Source organism: Mauremys reevesii, linkage group 6 (genome assembly GCF_016161935.1).
Source record: "Mauremys reevesii isolate NIE-2019 linkage group 6, ASM1616193v1, whole genome shotgun sequence".
Classification (NCBI taxonomy): Eukaryota; Metazoa; Chordata; order Testudines; family Geoemydidae; genus Mauremys; species Mauremys reevesii.
In genome coordinates this window covers 47,503,065-47,520,836 of record NC_052628.1, presented here as the reverse complement: position 1 = coordinate 47,520,836, position 17,772 = coordinate 47,503,065, and the positions used below count along the sequence as shown (strand labels likewise).

Genomic DNA, 17,772 nt, shown 5'->3' with positions numbered 1-17,772 from the left:
GTAAGTACATCACAGGCTCTGGACTGGAGCTGTTTTGTCTCTTGAATTAGTTTCTGGATGTGCCAAACCACAGCTCTTAATTCATAGAAACACGGAAGTAAGTGATAGCCATCTTGCTCCTATCCACCAATGTAAAAATGTTCCCTACACTACAGTAGTTGGAAGAGTTTCTTTATTTTCATCATGAAAATACTGCACTTTATACAGCCTCAAACATAATGGTCAGTCCCACTCTATTAACTATTTATAAATGTACCTGTAAGATAAAAGGTTAATGATGGATGTCATGAGCATCTTACTGACATGACCAGTATATTAGTGATTGTTAGACACACATCAGAGGTGATAAGCATCCATTGATCTATTGGACTCTAACAATTTAATCATTCATTAAAACATCTATTAACCCTTTATAAACAATTTCAAAATGCAGCTTTAATGTAAAGTGTGACTAAAATATGCCATGAAACAGTAGTCACCCACACAATGAATTGCATATAACTCTGAAAATGCCAACTGTACAATTGAGCAATACTATACATTCCTCTGAGGACAAAACTGAGCTGCTGGTAATGCTTATATCTGCTGCCCACAACATAAGTAACTGGAAAATACCAACTTCTGCAACTACTGTAACTCGTTTGCAAAGTTTAGGGTGCTCACCTTTATTTTTAGAAGAATTTGAGCCTTTAAACCTTAAACTGAAAAGTGTTTTGTAACATTTACTATAGTTGCAATACTAATCCTAGCCCTGCTAAATAAAATTTCCCTTGCATGCAAAAAGAATTGGTTATTATAAATCAAGCAAGCTAATTTTTCCTGCTTGCCAGCAGTTAACTGATGCTTTAAGAAAAACCAGACAAACCAAATATAATAAGCCTCAATTACTTTGACAGTATTTTGTGGGTTAGTTAAATACTAGGCATGTTTCAGGCAGCTGGTATATAATTATTGTTCTGACTTGAGCATCCTTGTGGACAATTCAATGAAAACAGCTGTTCCAGGCATAGGAGTGGTAAAGGCAGGAGATAGTAGGGTCTTTTTTTCTGGATTGGTTTAAAAAAAATGTTAATGAAATCGTGTGAATGGATAGAACACCTTCATCATGAATACTGTGTTCAATTCTGGTCACATCTCAAATATAGAAGAAGTGGAAAATGTCCAGAGAAGGGCAAGAATTAATAGCAATTAGAGGCAAGGAGACACTGCTGTCAGAGGAAGAAATAGAAAAGCTCTTCAGGTGTTAATATGTAACACAGCCAACCCAAACCATATGACATCAGTTTAAGTGATGCAGAGTGTGGCAAGATCGCTGATGCTGTGGTGTCGGCCCTGCTCTGGGCCATGGACAGAAACAATCCAAGATTGCTGTTGGCATTCACGGTCCGGAGCAGCTGCCCATGGTGGACCATCAGTTCTGGTCTTGAGAAACACCCACTGAGTGATGGGATTGCATCATTAAGCAGGTCTGGGATGACTTTCGGGGACGGCTGTCAACTTTTGGATGAGCAAAGCCACCTTCCTGGAACTGTGTGCAGAGCTCAACTCAGTCCTTCAGCGCAGGGACACCAAAAAGAGAGCTGCAGTAATGGTGGAGAAGTAAGTGGCACAGAGTAGGGCAGACACCACAGCATCAGCGTTGCAGCTCATGAAATACTGCAGGATCCACAATCTTGCCACACTTTGCATCACTTAAACTGGATAATGGACATATACCAGCCTTTGTAATCTGAGCAGATTCCAGAAGCATCTTAGACAAATTCACTGGTAAAGATAAAACATTTAAAATAAATTTAACAACTACAGAAAAGATAGATTTTAAGTAATTAGAAGTGTTAGGCCTAGAGGTCAGAGTTGGTTACATAAGAAATAAAAGGTAAAATCACATTCTAATTCCTAAACTTTATCAGACTAAGCAAGACTTGAATCAAGCAGTTTTTCTCACTTCACTAGGCATTGTAAGCAGTTTGGTTCTTAACACACAGGCTGAAGTCCCTGCTCGACCTGGGACCAATTTCCTCAGTACAAAGTCTTTTCTTCCAAACATTCTTGTTGCTGTCAGTGTAGGTTGCAGTGGAGAGGAGGGGAGAGTTCAAGTGATGTCATTGCCCCTCATTTTATACACTCTCCCAGTTCCTGGAGAGATCCTTGCTGTGTCATAGGGGTTAGACAGCCCCCATCGTGTACATGCTCTCTCAGGAGTCTTTGGGAGGGGCCCACTGGGAGAGTAGCTTGGCTGGTTAGTCCTGATGTAAATCTGTCTTGGGGGTGTTAGTTTCTTCTTTGTTGCCACTGAAAAGCTACCTCTGGGCATCTCTCAGACTTACAACATTTTGCCATAACAGCCCAACTTCACATACAATGGCAATACAATACAATGGCAATTCAACTGGATCATGACTTTTCAAAGGATACCTCACAAGACATACTTAGAACCAAACATATCATAATCACCTATCAGTGGGTGTTACAGGGTGCTATACTGAGGAACAGTATGTCACAGCCACCCATGAACCAAAGGATGATAGCAGGGCTGGCTCTAACATTTTTGGCACCCCAAGCGAAAACAAAGAGCCCTGCCCCCTCCGAGTGTCGTGTCGCCCAAGGCCCCGCCCCCTCCGAGCATCGCGCCGCCCAAGGCCCCGCCCTCTCCGAGCGTTGTGTCGCACCGCCCAAGTCCCCGCCCTTCCAAGTGTTGTGTTGCGTCGCGCCGCCCAAGTCTTCGCCCCAGCCAAGCGCCACGCCGCCCAAGTCCCCGCCCCCCCAACACGGCGCCACACCTCCTAAGCCCCGCCTCCTCCCAGCGCTGCCCGGCCAAACAAAAAAAAACAAAAACAAACCCCGAGTGCCACCCCAAGCATGTGATTGGTAGGCTGGTGCTTGGAGCCGGCCCTGGATGATAGGCAGGGGAATGTCCATCTCACCTGCAGGGCCTCATCTGGTAGCCATGCTCTGATCATGCCTGCTAACTGGGCCCTATTCAAAATCTGCCCAGAGGCAGTAGTGGTGCTACCTTCCTTATAATAACCCATTGGTTAGGGATGTGGGAGAGCAGGGTTCCATTCCACCTGTGTGGCTGCAAGGATTTGAACAGGGGTCTCCTACCTCTCTGGAAATATTCTAACCTCAGAGGTAGGGGAGAGTCTGATGTTGGGCTTCCTCAGTTGGTGCTATTGAAGCCAGTCCATTTTGGACAAATACTTGAATAGTCACTGGAGCTAGGGACTGGACCCTGGGTCTCCCACTTCCCAGGTGGATGCCTAACCAGTCAGCTATCCAGTCAGTCTTACTGTTTCTCTCCACCCTGATGACCAGTGGAACTGCTTCAACAGGAGAGACTGAGGGAGCCCTCCATCAGAATAGCCCATAGCTCAGGGACTAGGGAGGTGGGAGACCTCTGTCAAATCCTTTTGCCACATCAGTAAGAGAAGGGGGGAATTGAACCGAGGTCTCCCACATCCCAGGTAAATGCTCTAACCACTGGGCTAAAAGTTATGAGGGAGGTGGCAGTACTACTACCTCTAGACATATCGTGCAAGAAGTGACTAAGCTGCCTGACTCTAGGAGAGGGGTTTTCAGGTGGCTTTTGTGAATTGCATTCTTGGGCACCTGTCTCTCCCCATTCAGTATAGAGGGAGCCTTGGTGCCTAACTCAAGCTTTGTGGCTCCCATTCTTGTTCCAGTGACTTCCTACATGCCTAAAAGTTAGGAGTTTGATGCTCACCATCGTCCCTTTGTGGAGCCAGGCCAAAGAGCATTCTGGAAAGGGGGTGGCAGCATGCCACTTGTCAAGGTAACTGCCTTTATATGTTTAGAAGACAGCAATTGAATGCACTAGCAAAGTTGGACTCTAATGCAACTAGTCAAAGTTGGACTCTTAAACTACCCAATAGCTATGGGTACAAAGGTTGCCAGGTGTGGGGAAACATGTTCTAATCCTTTAATTTATTGCACTAGCGTGGGCCTCCATAATTTCATGTCATGTCTACATCAAGTGGTATATACAGAATTTTTAATTAGCTTCTGGGCAGTTGCCTTGAGTGACTTTAAAGTCACAAGCACCTGTGGAATGCAGGCAGGTCAAATGAGGACTGAGGGGCCTAAACCTGGGCTGGGATTTTGTTTCCTAAAAACCCAACTCAGGTGAATTTCAGTTTGATTTGTTACAAACATTTAAGATGGCTGTAATGCAGAGCACTGGAAACAGAACCATTCCTTATACACGGCAACAGTAGAACACCAAAAATCCCACAGAACAGTCACCTAAGCCTGGCTATTAGGTAGGACTCAAGTAACTTAAAAAAAGATTCACTTCTAGTACCAGTACCCACTGACCCAATGGCAGATCTTGCGTGCTACTGTGGCAGCATCAGGGATGAGACAGAAGTAACAGCTTCTCCATAGGCAGCAGAAGTGAAATCTGTAGGGGAAGCATCAGACACAGTTGTACAATTTTAGCTAAATTTATCCTGGCTACTATGTGCTAACAGGCTATTTCACGCTGGCACTTTATAATGGAAGCATTATGTTGTTATAACCTAAAGAAGGGTTTTCTCTTCATCAATATTTTAAAAACTACCCTACCTGTTCAGCAAAGTCTGGGCCTGAAAGAGTTTCAGAAATTTTAGAAACATGCACTGACTTCCTTAGAACTGTGCTCACTGAATTACCTGGGGCTATTGCCTAGTATAGCTGCATTCTATTGTGTTGCAGAGACTTTTAAAAAGAAATTGCTTAGGCATTGAGCCAAGTCCTGTCCAAACATTGGTAAATGTCTTTGTATTTGGCATTATGATGATGAATACCATGCGGACACAACAGCCACCCTGGCACACTGAGGGGTCATAGAAATAAGAGTGATAGCATGATTTTGTGAGCAGAAAGTTGGCCAGTGTCTGTTTCCAAGGGGAGAACAAATGAAGAGAGGCTTGAAAAGTAATGTCAGAATTCTTTCTGACATCACCAAGAGAATGTGATGACCTTCCTGGGAAACTAGTTGTAATGAGGATTGGAGGAGAACCACAAATCTCAACTTCTCTACAGGTTTGGACTGGATTGGATCCAAAATTTCCCAAAGGTTGTGAGTTTTCAGATATGGGGTTTTAGTTTGGTCCTATTTGTTGTTTAGATTTGCCACTAGACCAATATGTTTCTTCTGAAGAAGGGAAATACCAGCCCTTCAATGACTCAGTGCATATGTTTGAACGACTGTGGTTTTGACTGGATATTTGCAATCCAAATTCATTGTGGCTAGCCAACTGAATTTAATGATATAGCTCTTTAAATTCTGCTTATTACAACATCTGTGCCACATTGCTTTCTGCTGGGTATGTTTAGGGCTTTTGCTGAGCCTGAGGCATGTTGTAGAGATGGAGATGGAAAGTGGCATGGGGAAAAATGTCCTTGTGATGGTCTCAATACTTAATTTTGTATGATGCCTACCATAGATTCCAAGGTGATAGTCATCTTGGATATACATAGAATATGAGGGTTGGAAGGGACCTTAGCAGGTCATCTAGTCCAACCCCCTGCTCAAATCCCCAAATGGCCCCATCAAGGATTGAACTCACAACCCTTCTTGGGTTAGTAAGCCAATACTCAAACCACTGAGCTCTCTCTCTCCCCATAGATGATATACTCCCCAAGTGTTGTTGACAGGAGGAAACATGTATTTTAAAGAAATAATAATTCATCAAAGCAACATGAATGAGGGTACCCTATGTTACCTCTGTAAAGCCAGTGTAGCCAATGCTTTCTCAAATATAACCATCCTAGAGTGTGGGGAGGATGAAACTATGGCTTCACCCTCCCCCTTCCCAGAAACACTTGCTCTGTCTACTGCTATCATTGCCAGCAGTGCTAGCTGTCTTTGCTGAACTTCCACAACAGAAGCCAGGTTGTCTGGCTCCTGAGCAAGTACATAAGGTAAGGGGGAGAAAGGATAAGCTTCCTGTGCCCATCCACCATCAGGTGCACCTGCACTATGAGAGACATAATCTAGCACATTATTTGTAACCTGCAAAATGACATTTCTAAATATAATCTTTTCCTCATCACAATCTACATGCCGCCTTTCTGTGACTTACAGTTGGAAGTCTGTGTTGGTCCCATGCTGCAGCATTTAATAACCAGGGATAGTTTCCCACAGCTTGACAGCCATGTTGTTATCAGTCGCCATCTTGGACACAGTTTTGTGAATCTTCAGTCTTTTATTTCATTCCACCACACAGGAAAAGCTTCAGAACAATGACACTGAGCCTTGTTATTTCTAAGTGAAGGATCACACTTGACCCTTTGTGTGATCAGTAAGGAATACATATAAAGTAATTTAAAAAGGCACTGCTAGGTCAAGTTTGTCCCGGAAATTGTTTGGGAAGCATGAACTATTTTGAAACCTAAGGCAACCAGGAATGTTTCCATGGATCTACTCCAAAGCAAAACCCACAAAGAGAACATTTTGAAAAGCCCAAACAAGCTTCAAACCAAACACTACAGCACAAGGTCAAGTCAGGATCACACATGTTCCTCTGCACAGAAATAAAAGTGGAAGTGACTAGTCTGGTTCTCTTACCCAAGCTGAGAAGAATGCAGAAGGCAAACAACCAGTGTAACTGTGGAATGGAAATTAGATTTTTTTTTCCAGTTAATATCCCAATCCTGTTGCCACTGAAGTTAATGGGAGTTTTGCTATTGATTTCAACTGGTATCAGGGTTGGGTTGCTAAAGACATTATTTGCAAAACAATGCATTTTTAAAGATTTTATATTTATATAAAATCTGATTGCATCTATTTATTAATCTTATTCTAGAGCTGACAGTGTGCTCATTGCTATATAGGACATAAAAGAAATAAAGTCCCTGTCCCGGAAGTCTTGTAAGTTAAGTCTCTGATCCTGCAATGTGTTCCTTCATTGAAACACACAGCATATTGCAGGACTGGGGTTTAAAATAGAGATGCAGAGAAGACAAGCTGTGCTGAAAAACCGCAAAGATTGGAGTAATTCTTTTTAAAAACACCACATCTTTTTGGTCTGGCAGTCTCACATAATGGGCCCTTTCTGGAAGGCTTCCGGTATTTCCTGGGTTTGGCCAGGTTGAAAGTAGCGTAAAGAACAGATATATATTTTTTTATTTCTTTTTTAAACACAGTGGTTTGGTGCTTCTGGTTTTGGCCAAATTAGGAAGTGCAGCTATGCATGAAAATAATCAACATTAAAAACCAAACCTTCTAAAATATTCAGGGTCACTTTAACTTTTGGAAAAGTGCTGGTCAGTTGAATTTGTATTTAAATAACATTTACTTCTTCCTAATCCTACACACAAGCTGTAATTCTGAATTTAGTTACACCTGTGCAACCCCATTAAACTCAGTGGGGCTATACAGCTGTAACTAAGGCCTGGTCTACACTTGGGGGTGGGGGAGCGGGTGTTGATGTAAGATACACAACTTCAGCTACGGGAATAGCGTAGCTGAAGTCGATGCATCTTATTTTGACTTACCTCCCATCCTCACGGCGTGGGATCGACGGCCATGGCTCCCCCGTCGACTCCGCTACCTCTGCTTGCCCTGGTGGAGTTCTGGAGTCGACGGGAGCGCGTTCGGGGATCGATATATTGCGTCTAGATGAGATGCGATGTATCGATCGATCGTTACCGGCCGATCCGGCGGATAGTCTGGACGTACCCTAAGTGCAGAATCAGAGCCTTTTTGTATATGATTAGGGAGGAGTGAATTTATTTGAATTTGAACCTCTTGAGGTTTCCCCATTAATAATGATGCGCTAAATACTGTTCTTACTTGCCTCTGTACAGTCCTATGGGCCTGCAGAGGTGTAACTAAGCACAACATTTGGCCCATCTTTAGTAACTGGGGAAGTGCGAGAGATCTGGAGTTTGGGTCTGCGTAAGTACCCCAAGGTTTGGATACTTAGTGACATTTTCTGAGCCTCTTGAGTTAGCCACATTGGAGTGGAAATCTTATCAGGACAGCCTTCCAGTGTCTTTCATTAAAACACCAAGGCAGGGGCAGATTTGAGGCCCCTGGAAAAATCTACCATTGTGGCAGCCATGGGGCTGGAGAAGCTCTTGCTCCCTGCTGTGGCCACAGGGTGCCACAGGGGGAAGGGGCGGAGTGGGGCAGGGCTGTAAGTGGAATGGGGCAGGGCTGCAGGTGGAAGGGTGGAACAGGACAGGATCAAAGGTGGAAGGAGTGGGGTGGGGCCACAGTTCTGGCACTGCCCCCCACCCCACTTGCTCCAGCCCAGGTCCCCAAGACACCTTAATCCGCCTCTGCAACAAGGGCCTGATTCCTCCCGCATTTACACAGGTGCATCTCCCTTTGAAATCATCCTCTCTTGTGTTTGTTTCTGGACCTTTACTTCCAATGCTGATATAGGCACACAAGTATTTTGAAAATCATCATAACCTTTTAAAATTGTCTAGGGTTCTGCGTGAGTTATGGATGAAGGTTTAAGGGAAGTTCCTTATTTTATCTGTAGTATTAACTAAAAGGTCCAGATATTGGGAGCATCATAGAAACTGTTCCAGATCTTGTTTGTTTCCAACAAATATTTCCCAGTAGGGTTTTTTTTTATGGCTGCCTTGACAGAATTTTATTATTAAGTTCTCATTTTAAAAGGATGTCTTATGGATGAAAAGATGCCTTGACTAGAGCTCCCTGAATCTTTGTTCATGCAGGCCATTTCTCAAAAGGCTAGATCATCAGCCAGTGTAAATTGACATAACTCAGTTGATTTAAATGGAGTTATGATGACTTAAGCATGGCAAGGCTCTGACTCTTCAAGTTTTTAAATAAAAAGGCATCTGCTGTTTTTCCCCTCCTGTGTTTCCATGCACTTTGGGGGTCTATATTCCCATCCCTGTGCTGGAGATTTATGCATGTATTAGCATTAATGGCAGTTATATGTGCTAATCTCCTACAAATTGGTGGGACAATAGGCCTTGGTTTTTAAACTGGTTGCTGCAATCTGACACCAAAAATCCTTTTAAACAGCCTATCTAAAACACCCAGTGCTCTTTTTTTTCATTATGATTGCCTTGTCTCCATGCCTGATAAAAGTGTTGACAAAACATTGCTTTTCTAAACTTCACTTTAGATTCAGCCATTAGGACTTTGGTTTTAGACTGATCCTTCTGCTTCAGTAGATATTTGATACTAGTCCGGGTGCATTGCTGGCTGTTCTAATCCTTGTTGTTATCATTCCCTAGATCTCGCCATCTGTTTCAGTTCTGAGGCCTAGGGCACTGGAGTTGTCTAGTCCTTTTGTTGTGCCTTTTCATTCCTGTCTTTAATCAAGAAGGCTGCTAGCCAGATCTGTGTCTGAAACTAGCTAATTTTGCAAAGTGCTACTTGATGGTCACTTGTAGAACTAACTTCCTGCAGATCACAAAACTTGACTGGCCGAAATAGTGTCACTTAGAACTGAGAACTCCAGCTCAAAACCCTCCTAAGCATTTGAGAAGTTCTGATCCTAAGGGTTTGGCTACACTTGCAGGTGTGCAGCGCTGGGAATTAAAGCTGTCTTTGTACAGCTGTGTAGGGAAAGCACTGCAGTGTGGCCACACTGACAGCTACCAGCATTTATAGCGGTGTTGGGAGTGGTGCATTATGGGCCGCTATCCCACAGAGCACCTCTTCCCATTCTGGTGCCGTGGGTTGTTGGAAGGGGGCAGAGGGGGCGGGTCATTCTGCTTCCTGTCCCAATGCCCCGTGATGCATCACTTCACATCCCAGCAATCCCTGTTTTTCCGTCCACGTTTGGCGCCATCTTGCCTCTTTCAATGGTTTCTGTGCAGCGCGATTTCTGTGGGAAATGGAGGCCGAACTGCTGAGGAGTATGCTGACGAGTCTCGCCAGCACATCACGTTTGGCAGTTGAGCTATTCCTTAAGATCCAAAGTGACAGTGAGGAGTCCGACGATGACAGTGAGTCGCGTAATGCGTACGACACGAAATTGCTTGTGGCATTCACAGACATGCTCAGCACCGTGGAACGCCGCTTTTGGGCTCAGGAAACAAGCACTGAGTGGTGGGATCACATCATCATGGAAGTCTGGGATGACGAGCAGTGGCTGCAGAACTTTTGAATGAAAAAAGCCACTTTCATGAGACTGTGTGCTGAGCTCTCTGGCTTTAAGATTAAGCTTGATAAGTTTATGAAGGGAATGGTTTGATAGGATAATGTGATTTAGTCAATAGGCCAATAACGTGCCGCCACTGGTAATTAGTACCGAGGGTCAATGTTGGGATATTGAAAGTCTTTTTCCCGAGTGTCTGGCTGGAGAGTCTTGCCCGTATGCTCGGGGTTCAGCTGATCGCCATATTTGGGGTCGGGAAGGAATTTTCCTCCAGGGTAGATTGGCAGTGGCCCTGGAGGTTTTTCGCCTTCCTCCGCAGCATGGGGCAGGGGTCGCTTGTGGAGGATTATCTGCTACTTGAAGTCTTTAAATCAGGATTTGGGGACTTCAACAGCTGAGTCAAGGGAGAGAATTATTTCAGGAGTGGGTGGGTCAGCTTTTGTGGCCTGCATTTTGCGGGAGGTCAGACTAGATGATCATAATGGTCCCTTCTGATCTTAAGTTCTATGATTCTATGATTCTCTCCCCCATCCTGCGGCGTAAGGACACAAGATTGAGAGCTGCCCTGCCGGTGGAGAAGTGGGTGGCTATTGCAGTCTGGAAGCTGGCAACTCCAGACAGCTACTGATCGGTAGGGAACCAGTTTGGAGTGGGAAAGTCGACCGTTGGAATCGTGTTGATGCAAGTTTGCAGGGCCATTAATCGCATCCTGCTAAGAAGAACCGTGACTTTGGGGAACGTGCAGGACATTGTGGATGGCTTTGCCCAAATGGGTTTCCCTAACTGTGGAGGGGTGATAGATGGGACGCATATTCCTATTCTGGCACCACCTCACCTAGCATCTGAGTACGTTAATCGGAAGGGGTATTTCTCTATGGTTCTCCAGGCGCTTGTGGCTCATTGTGGGTGTCTTCTTTGCTTTTTCGTGGCTTCTTCCAGAGGTTTTGTAGTCTCTCAGCCGTTGATAACATGAGCAGCCGAGATCTCAAGGTTGCATCTGTAAAGACAAAAATGCAACACTTAACAGAGGCAGCATTGTTTATACCAGACAGTTATTCCCCCGCAGTTAAGGAGGGTAACAGTCTTCACAATAGCATAATTTTCCCATCCCAAAGAGAGTGCACATAACCCATGGGATCCCCGAAATGGTGACTAAGGGGGACTGATTATTTCAGGGCTGTACTGTCCTTGGGGTTTCTGTGCATTGGGGAAAGCAAACAGCTGCAGGGGACACCTACACTGAACACTAGCCCAACATTTTCCACAGGAGTTTATCCCTGAAGATATCGCGCTGCTGCGGGTCACCTGGGAAGCATGGGAGGGTCTTCTACTGCAATGCGGATTCCGCCCTGGCCCCTATGCAGCTTGCCTGTGTCTTGCAATGGTCCCCCCCCCACTCGTGGCACAATGGTGCGGACGCGTTAGCCTGACTGGGACAAGGACGACAGTGGCTCTCCCAAGAAACCTGCGCAAGCGCATTGCCCACGCTCTGGCTGAAACTTTTGAAGAGATTACCGAGGCCAATTACTGCGACGTGATAGACCACATCAATGCGCTGTTCTGCATCTACGCATGCATGCATACAGCCCTAACCCTCCCTCCTCCTCCCGAAAAATTTCAATCCTGAAAATAAAAGCCGCTTACCGGGAACCCACTCCTCTGTTTGTCCTCCACCAAGTACCGGCTGCTGCGACTGGCTATCTTCCTCCTGGCTTGAGAAGAGCTCCTGGCTGCATGCCTCCTGGGACTCCGGGGTGTCTTCCCCCCACCCCAGTAACCTCACTCTCACTTTCCTCCTCCTCCTCCTCCTCCTCCTCCCCCCGCTCTGAAGTGTCCATCGTGGTCCTCTGAGTGGAGGTGGGGTCACCCCCAAATACCGCGTCCAGCTCTTTGTAAAAACGGCAGGTCGTGGGGGCAGCGCCAGAGCGGCGGTTTCCCTCGCGGGCTTTGCAGTAGGCATTCCGCAGCTCCTTCACTTTAACCCTGCACTGCAGCGTGTCCCGGTCATGGCCCCTTTCCAGCATGGCACCTGATATCTGCCCATAGGTATCGTAATTCCTACGGCTGGAGCGCAGCTGGGACTGCACAGCTTCCTCCCCTCAAACACTGATGAGGTCCAGCAACTCGCCATTGCTCCATGTGGGGGGTCGTTTGCCACGTGGAGCCATGGTCACCTGGAAAGCTTCACTGATTGCACTCTACACCTGACTGAGCAAACAGGAAGGGGATTTTTAAAATTCCCAGGGCATTTAAAGGGACGGGTCTGATGCTTGGTCACCTGAGGCCTGGGCAGTAGAGTTCAAACTGATGAGCAGAGTGACTGAACAGGCATTCTGGGATACCTCTGGAGGCCAATAACAGCGCTTTTGGTGGCCACACTGGCAGAGCAGCGCTGCATCAGCAGCGCTAGAGTCATTATTCCCCAGGTCGAGGTGGAGTACAACCAGCGCTGTAGCCAGGGAGATACAGCGCTGTATGCGCCTTGCAAGTGTGGATGGTGAGTGAGTTGCAGCGCTGTAAAGCCACCACCAGCGCTGCAACTCTCCAGTGTAGCCAAGCCCTAATTCAGACTCTGATTTGGGCCCATTTGCAGTCTCAAGGAGAGCCAGAGAGCAACACCTCTTTATGTGGGGGACTAGAGGGAGCATGCAAAGGCATGTAATAGTTGCAGTCCCAGAGGCTGGGGGTAGGGAGGGGGAGAGAGAGAGAACTCCTTTTGAAGTAAACTAAGGGGTATAGAGAAAATGAGGGGCATGATCCAAGGACACAGCAACCTCCACTGTCCCTAGGGGAGCACTGTTTATTTAGCAGAATAGGCCCTTAATCCTTTTGGGAGTCCTTGGATACTGCAATACAAATGATGATGATGATTTAGCTGTCTAAGTGTCAGAGGAATGCAGACTCTAAGACCTTGTATAGGAAGAAACTGAGACTCGTCTGAGTCCTCCTAGACTTGGGTGCTAGAACCCGGCATTGGGCTTCAGAAAGCAGAGGCGTAGCGAGCGCCCTCCGTACCCTCCGACCGGACGGGGCCCCGCAAGGAAGGGGGCCCCTAAAAGTGGCAAAAAAATGTTTCTGCATTGTAAGGGGCCCCGGACATATGTTTGGAGGGGGGCCACGTTCTTTGTTGCTACGGCCCTGCTTCAGAGTGATTACTGCTGAATCACTTGCCTATCTTTATACAGCTGTAACTCAAAATGGGTGGGAATGAAAGTTGAGTACATGTAGGAGGGGAAGAATACCAAAGATGAGCACTGCTGGGTGGATCTGAAGAGACTTTAACTCTAAAGATATAAAAGCAAAACTTTATTTTTCTTGTGCTTCTGCTTTGCTTCACTGCCTGAAAACATGCTCTCTTCCTCCTGACATCATGGTGGCTCCTGTCATAAGTGTAAATCTTTCCAGTCTGTTCATTATGTAAAGCTGTAAATAATGAGTGAACACTTTTGAGTTCGTGAGGGTTAAGGAGCTCTCAGCACTACAAAGAAATCAGAAACTGTGTGGAGAGAGAACCCATCTATTTGTTGCAACTTTAAGGTAAGTTCTTTGGTGCAGGGATGTTTTTGTTTGTTTGTACAGTGCCTAGCACAATGGGGTCCTGGTCCATGACTGAGGTCCCTAGGTACTAATGCAATAGAAATAAATATTTCAATGCTGAAAAAACGTTAGGAGTTGGAAGATTTAAGGCTTTTGTAGTAATATGCAATATGCGGATGAATTCATATGCTGTACACTCCCTAGAGTAACTGGTAGGGAGTGAGAATCTTGTGCAATCTGAACAAGTTAATGATCCCATGAAGGCCTTCAAGGGTCAGATCCTCAACTGGCACAAATCAGTATAGTTCGCTTGGCCTGATATTTTCCTGTTCACTCAGCATTGAAATGAATAAAATGCTGGGTACTGGTGAGTTTCCATCTTTCCCACTTTGGATGGGGTACGTACCTCTTCTAGAGCTATGGACAGCGTTCACTTTCAAGGATATCACTCTGGTTTGGACCAACATGCTCATGGCATATGTAGAAGGCACTTAGTCATCTTGAGTCATGAAAATGAACCTCCTGGAGTACTATAGGCAGAAGCTCCGTCTTCTCCTTTTGTTTCCTTCTCTGAAGGTTGGCTAGGGCTGGCAGAGGAAGGGAAGGGGCATACTACTATGGGGGTGGAGGGTTGTTAACTAACTGGAAACAGGAATGCTAAAATAACAGTCATATAATGTCTTTCTCTGCGGGGAGGCCATCTTTTCTTGCTTCTGTATTTCCTTTTTGTAAAGTGGCTGGTTGGGGAAAATCTCCTGTTCCTATGTGAAGGAGATCTTCTTACATGAAAGAGCCAAGGTCCCAGATTGGGAGATCCCATTAAATTCAGATATAAAGCCTGCTAACCAAGAGCAGGCTTGGTGGATGAGGCCCGCACACTAAATGAGAGGGGGATCTTGAACTGGAATTTTGGAAGTGATATGTTTTTTAAAAAATGAATAGCTACTATAGGGTAATAATTATCTTAAGGGGGTATGTGAGTGAGAGAATGAGGTATCAGAGATATCAGGGTGTTCTAATTGTTTGGTTTTTTTGGTTACAGTAGCATTTAGTTGTAAATAATGACCTTGTAATGAGTCTGTTTTCACCTTCTCCTCCTGCCCTGCCCTCCTCCCTTTCCCCAGCAACGTGACTGCCTTTCACACCTGTGCTACTGTTTGGCTGGAGATACTTTACTACAGTGCTGGGTTAACAGGATAATAGCCCATCTGGAAAAGCAACACAGGAGGGCAGTAGCAATAGAAGAAATGTTAACCTTAGTTGTTGTTGCCTCATTGCATTGTGTTTCAATCTCCATCCTGCAAACTGTCTCACCAGGAACCCTAGGTCTAAGGAAGTTTGCACTTTAAATCCTGAAACCAGTACAGCAGATGAAACAGCAACCAAAAACGTAGAACCTTAGTTGAGCAAGGATTGCAAAACCCTTGCTGTTTTCTCTTCTGGGCCAGGATCTGTGCAGGCAGGATGCAGGATTGGGGCCTAAATATTGACTAGGATTGCCTGGAAAACTAACTCCATTCTGTGAAAACTTTTCAAAGTATTTGTCCTGCATCACAACCAAATGGAGACATCTCAAATTTTTTCATGGGCAAGAGGAGGCAGTGGGAGGAAGAGATACCGACTAATACCCCCATCCCAGAATAGCCTAAGGTTGGTGTCTCTTTCTTCCTGGTTTTGAATAGAAGACTGAGAAACTTTTCCTGACTTTTTGGTGAAACCTGTAAGTTTCCGTGAAAAGCTTTGGTTTTGACAAATTGGCATTCTCTGAGAACATTTCGTCAAAAAATTCCCCATTAGCTCTAGTAATGACATAGGCCTAGGGGTTACGGGCATATTGTCCATGGCAATACAGTGGTAGAGAGAATCATTTTCTTTATTTATGACCCTTTACATATTAATATGTATCTTGCAGAAGAACTATCACTATTTTATAGAGGAATACTGAGTTTACAAAGAATCATAGGACTGGAAGGGACCTCGAGAGGTAAATGCCTCCAGGCCAAAGCCTGCACCTCACACCCCCTCAAAAAATGGCTGCCTACAAGGGGGTAGCCAAAAAGCCGCAAAGGGCTCTGGAGCCACAGGTTGCCAATCCCTGGGTTAAGGAGAACAATTTTTTTTTCCTCCTTATAACAACCTTTTATGTACTTGAAAACTTCTATGTCTCTTCCCCCTTCCCCCCGTCTTCTCTTCTCCATGCTAAACAAACTCACTTTTTTCAATCTTCCCTCATTGTAAGTCATGTTTTCTAGACCTTTTATCACTTTTGCTTTTCTCTGGACTTTCATAGCTTGTCTCATGTAAGACAGAGGTGTCTTACATGAGAGCTTGATTTAGAAGTAAAAGTTCTTGCTCCCTGTTCTTGGCTTCTGACAACAGAACTTGCCTCCCAGTATTAGGCATCTGCTGTACAGAGTGATTAAATTGGTGAAAAGTTCTTAATAGTAAAATAAACAAAAAAATCACTTAATATAAAAATACAACATTTGACTTCACAATAGCTGATAATAAAATGGAAATTATCCTTTGGAAAAATATCCTTCTGACGTGCCACTAAATCTACCAGAGGTACAAAAGGAAGACTTAAAATTTCAGTTAAACTTCAAGGAATCGGGTAAGGATAGTCATTTGTGGTCTCTAGACATTTCTTGCTGAGCTATCTTGACAAATTAAGAGAAATGGCCAACGTCATGGATAGTAACTGGATCAATCATCATATTGCCAATTAATTTTGATTTAAGGAAGAATTACTAGGAGAGATGTGTAGGTACATGGATACTGTGAATTTGCTGACTTTAAATGGACTGTCTACTGGCAACAAGCAACAGATTATTGAAAAAGAATACAAGTTGTGCAGCACTTTCCTGTTACAAGCTTCTATCTCTTCAGGTCCGTGAAGTCACTAAACTTTATCGGGTATGGAATTGTAAGGGTTAAAATGAGGTTGACTGAGTCTGAAACTAGCAAACATCCAATGAGGGCCATCTTCGGGGTAAGATTCTAATGATACCTTTATATAATTCCCAATAGTTGACTGGTCTAGATTCTGTAATCCAAGTCAGCAATTTAGTACAGTAATTGGGAACTTGATCCAACTCTTATTGAATTCAAATGAGAGACTAGTATTTCTGCTAGTTCTAATAATGCTCAGGACCAGATTAGGGCATAGGCATTATAACCCTGTGCCTTGAGTCCTTGCTCCTGCAGTCATCTCTTTAAAGGAAAATGTTTAGCCCCCAGGGCTCTGAACAAAAACTTGAAAATATTACTGCATTAGGTATGCTCAGGTTATGCTGGCCTGGAGCTGTAGATGGAACTATTGTTTCAGGCTGAGAGGTATGAACTTCCCCAGTCATCATAATGGGGTGTTAACTAGGTCATTTCTAAACTAGTGAGTTTACAGTGCCACAGCTATACCAATGCAGCTGTGCTGCTGTAAGATCACTCGTGTAGCCGCTCTACGCTGACGACACAATTAAACCACTGTCAATAAGCAGTGGTAGCTATGTCGGCAGGAGACTGTAGCGCTGTTTATGTTGGTGCTTCTGTTGGTATAATTTATGTCACTCAGAGAGGTGTCTCCTTCCCCCCTCTCGCCCTTCTTCTACATGCAGAAGAAGCAGAAGATTCTGTAGCACAAAATGCTTGCTGGAGGCCCTGTCCACTTATCCAACCGATACTCCGTGGCTGCTGAAGGAAGGGCTGGGGCCTCTTCTTGCTGACCCTTCTCATTCTGAAGGGGTGGAATGAACTGTTGTTTTGGGACTGGAGGAGGAAAAAGGGGACCCTGATGCCCTTGCGAATCTGGGAGGAGAGGGTCTTCCATCTTGCTGTCATCCCAAATAGGGGACAGACCACAGCACAGGGGGCCAATATGGTAATGTGCTTTAGGCCCAGTTTGCCTTAGTCTAACCCCTAGTTCAACTGGAGATGTATTAAACACCTCTCCTGTATAAGGAACAGAAGGAAGTGGAGAACTATCAGGGAGATGGATTTAGCTATAGTGGGCCCTAGGGTGAGTTGCTCACTACCCCTTATTGTTCATCTAAGGCATGATAATAACTCATCCCATCATACTTACCATAGAAGAGGGAGATAAGAGACCTGATGGATTGGATGATCTATCTCGTCACACTTA

General features: G+C 44.9%; 1 long non-coding RNA gene across 1 annotated transcript in view; it reads left to right on the top strand.

The window, feature by feature from the left end:
• Positions 1 to 17,772, top strand: part of LOC120408534 — a 131,492-nt gene that overhangs the window by 36,227 nt on the left and 77,493 nt on the right. The window lies entirely within an intron of this gene.